Source organism: Pleuronectes platessa, chromosome 5 (genome assembly GCF_947347685.1).
Source record: "Pleuronectes platessa chromosome 5, fPlePla1.1, whole genome shotgun sequence".
NCBI classification, from domain to species: Eukaryota; Metazoa; Chordata; class Actinopteri; order Pleuronectiformes; family Pleuronectidae; genus Pleuronectes; species Pleuronectes platessa.
The window spans coordinates 29,152,027-29,156,494 of NC_070630.1; the positions used below are offsets into that span (position 1 = coordinate 29,152,027).

At 41.0% G+C, this 4,468-nt stretch overlaps 1 long non-coding RNA gene across 1 annotated transcript; it reads left to right on the plus strand.

Annotated features, from left to right (window-relative positions):
- The first annotated feature begins 207 nt into the window (after nucleotides 1-207).
- LOC128440823 (uncharacterized) lies at nucleotides 208-799 on the plus strand. The gene is made up of 3 exons (XR_008338580.1): nucleotides 208-393; nucleotides 604-653; nucleotides 739-799. It is a non-coding gene; the product is annotated as an uncharacterized LOC128440823 (long non-coding RNA).
- The last annotated feature ends 3,669 nt before the right edge of the window (nucleotides 800-4,468 follow it).

Genomic DNA, 4,468 nt, shown 5'->3' on the forward strand with positions numbered 1-4,468 from the left:
CAACTATGAGAATACAAACACAGAACAGCAAAAATCAGGTAAGTACAATAACTTAAAACCAGAAAGAATAAACGGGTCCTCAGTCACATACTCATCCCATATAAAATTTAAATTTAAAAGCTGTTTTAACCGCTGCTTTAAGATGAAAAGGACAGTTGTGAAGCTTTACTCTGAAGAAGTGACGTCAGTGCAGAGTCTGTCTGCCGCAGACATGAGAGGATCGTGGTAAGTGTGTTCCGTATGAGTGACTCGGTTTTCGGGATAAATAACTTGCTGAAGTCGACACGACACTGTTTCCCTGGAGGAGAAGATGAGTGCGTGGGAAAGCAAAGCCGCGGGCCCGGTGTGGAGGAGTCGAGGCGGAGAAGACAGGCGCACAGTCCCTGAATTAAGGTGAGGCGAAGCTATTGCTAACTGCTGAGCTAACTCTCAGATTTGAAAAACGTGTGATTAGCGCGACAGTTGCTAAAAGTAGAATAAAGCATTGAGTGCTTTAGCGGAGTTAGTGCATGTTTAAATAGGTATGAACTAATTAAATCGAACAGTTTGTTCTCGGTTAGTTTTTTCATAAACGTGACTTTTCTCGTTTTTTTATTTTTGTAGGAAGTTTCCGTCTCTTCACAGCTCTGATGAAAATGGCCGGCGGAGCGAGGGTATCTATAAAGAAGAGCTTTGCTGTTTAAAATACATCCTCCAGCTTTACTTTATCTGATCTTTTTCATCGTTGTGTTTTCACAGCCTGATTCCCGCACACAATGACGCAGTCACTGCACATTACGCCGAGACTCGCTGAAAGTCCGCATTTGCAGTGCGGGAAAACGACGCCATTGTACGTAAGTATCTGTTCAGGATTTTTTTAGGAATTTTGCTGTGGATCCTCCAACGGTGATGCAGCAAGGCTATTTCCGTTTATTAATAATAAATGGTAAATGGATTTGTATTTATATAGCGCTTTTCTAGTCTTGATGACCACTCAAAGCGCTTTACATTACAGTTTCACATTCACCCATTCATACAGTGCATCTATCCCAGCACTTTGTTATTCTATGGGGGGCCATTCGGGGTTTAGTATCTTGACCAAGGACACTTCGGCATGGAGATGGTTCAGACTGGGAATCGAAACGCCGACCTTCAGGTTGGAGGACGACCACTCTACCCCTCAGCCACAGCCGCCCATTAATAAACTCATGTTACTCATGTTGTTTTCCAGCTGCCTGTACTATGACTTACTAAGACCCACTATGAGCTAGTATGAAGGAGCTTCCAGTTCATCCATACCAGTGTTAATTTCGTTGACGAAAACTATAACGAAAAATATTCGTTAACGACCCTTTTCCCATGACGAAGACGAGACGAAGACGTAACGAAAACTGATCTTTGAAAATAAAAACTATGACTAAATCTATTTTAACTTTCGTTGTCGAGACAAGACGAGACGAAAATGTTGGTGGTTGACTAAGTCACAATAATTTTTAAAACATCATCGTATCAGGCCGTCATGAAGTATCAGTAGCGGGCGAGTGAGTCTGTGTGTCTGTGTATGTGTGTGTGCCTGTGCGCTCCCAGATAGCGCACCGGAAAGTAGCTCCGCCCCCCGCCCCGCGCACTTGCTCAGGGAGACACAGTGAAAGCAGAGCTCGTTCTCGTGGAGCAGCCGCTCAGTGACTGACTGCTTCTTAACTATGGAAACAGTGAAAACACCGAGTTTCTCTGGTCTCAGCTGCTCAGAGATCAGCGCCACAGCTTCTTGATCAGAGCAGAAGCTGCAGTTGGTTTGAACCGAGCTGCAGTTTCTGTGTTCGCCTCCAGTCTGACCTGCTCTCACTTTTTGTTTTCACATTTAAAACTAAATATATATTTTTAAGCTATTAGGCTGCAGCTATATGTTTTTATAGAAAAGGCATTTAATGTGGCTATTAAATGTGACTAAAACTAGACTAAAATGTAGTTCGTTTTCGTCGACTAAAACTAAGAAGGATAAAAATGACTAAATGTGACTAAAACTAATTTTCATTTTCGTCAAAAGACTAAGACTAAGACTAAATCAAAAATAGCTTCCAAAATTAACACTGATCCATACGGACCTTGCATCAGCATTGAAGAGTTCAGGAGTTGGCAGAGAAGAAAGAGGTTAAGGTTAGATTCATTAAATCATTTTTCAGATACATTTGTAGGTGCATGTTGTCATTGAACTGTGCTAATTGTACTGATTGTGTTTACAGCTGATTGAAGCGGGACAGATGACATGGATCCATCCTTCCACAGCCAGGAGCTCACTGACCTGTGTGCCACACTTCAAATAAGACTAGAGGCTACACTGGATCTCACAGCTACACACCACAGACGTCTACACACCACAGACGTCTACACACTGGGGCAGATTCGGACAGAGTCCCACAAAGAACATATGACCCAGAGGCTGCAAAGAGACATTTCAAGCTTCCCCTGATTAGCTTTTCACTGGCTAGGCTAGTTGTGTTTGTACAATATTTGTGCTGTATGTAAATAAAGCTTTGACTCAACATATACCTCGTTCATGTTTTTTCTTTCCTGTACAATATGTTCACATATAACATCAAGCATCACATGAATGAATGTATAGTCTTAATTAACTGCATTGCTTTTGGTAAAGGCTTACTACTAAATAATGATTTATTATATATATATATTACTAGTAACAACTATATATTCATTTTTATTATTAATATTGTGTGGGAGGGGTTTACCCTACGTGTGTGCTGCAATGACCCAGGGTGACCAATGGCAACACTTCTACCAGCCAATCACGAGTGACTTTCCGGGTTGGTTTCCTCCAATGGGGAATCGAGAGAGGCTCCGCAGCGGCTTCGCCCTGAGTCATATGCTAATTAGATAACACCTTCGCTCCGCGACCCCCCCCCCCCCCCCGCTCTCCCCCTTTGTTCTCAAGACCCCCTCTCCGAGGTACATTTACTCCGCTTCCCTTAGGTTAATGTCGCGGAAGAACGCGGTGCTGACGTGCTGTAAATAGGCACTAACTTCAGGGGATAGGGTAACTTCCATAAGATTTCCCATGACACTAATTCTGCTTTTCGCCTAGTGGTTGCTATAGGTAAGTGCCATATAATTGCTATTAAATCGCTACTTTATTTTTTTAATAATAATAATAAAAAACTAAGAAAATAGGGCCTAGATAGGACACTTTACAGACTAAACATAAAAAAAACAGTTTTATATATATATACATAGATCTAAAGACACCTCATCATTGTAGAGGAGACAGCTCGGTTCTGTAGACTGCATTTCGATATCAGTGCCAACGTAGCACTCTTTCTGCTTCTTATTCTCCTTCTTTTTCTTCTCTTGGTGTTTATCGGCGGTTGGCCAGCCAGCTTGCAGGTGCATTACCATCAGCTTCTGGACTGTGGTGTGGAGACAAAACTCAACTGAATTAAAAGAATGTTTTAACCCTTGTGGTGTTTGAGTCTGTGGAACTGTTTTCAATGTTTGCTAAAATACATTTTTTGAGATTAATAATTTTTTCAACCTCAGACTCATTGGACTTCACTCATTTTCTGTGATATTTTCAATTACTGTACACTGTAAACCCTACACATTTATATAAAATATGTGGTGTTCGGGTCCACTGTATGCAGGGGTAAGAAAAGTGTGGAAATTGTAGGTGCTTTGTATCTTTATTCTGTGACACATTTACGTGTGTGAGTTTGTGTGTATCTTGTACAGCTATCTTCGTGAGGAGCAGTTTGAGTTATAGACAATTGGAGTGAGGACATTTTGAAAAAGTAAGGACATTTTGGCCGGTCCTCACTGTTTTTACACCCTTTCGAAGGGCTGTTTGAGGGCTAAGACTTGGTTTAAGGGTTACGGTTTGTGTGTGTGTGAATTTTGTCTTTCTGCACCTGCTATTCCCAAACAAGGTTGCAACATTGTTACATTTCAAGCACCTCTGCTCCCACATTCACGCACATTTAACCCTCTGTCTTGTGGGAAACATTCTATATTTTCTCTCACACAATCCCAACTACAAATTGAGGGTGGGGATATACAGTCTCTGACCGTTTGGCTCATTATCATAATCGAAAAGATTCTCTGCTCAGAGGGCCTTAGAAATATTAATAATAATAATAATGATAATAATTTTGATGATTTATATAGCTATAGATATCTATATATATCTGTTGCAATGCTTGTCAGTATACTCAACAAAGGTTGTAATGTGCTAAATGTTAGTGCAGCTAAGACTTGTTTGGGAGATTTAACAGTTTAATTTGAGTGGATTAGATTCAAAAGAGAGATGCATATTGACACCCTCACACACACTTAGTTCTGCTCTATTTGTGAGGTTTAAGATTATTTACTGACAATGTTCTGTGAATCAGTTTGTTGGAAATTTTGCTCTCCAGCTGTCTGTGTTAAGGTGTGAGTCAGGTTCGGACCCCAAAGCAGACACAGACGGGTAATTTGTCGA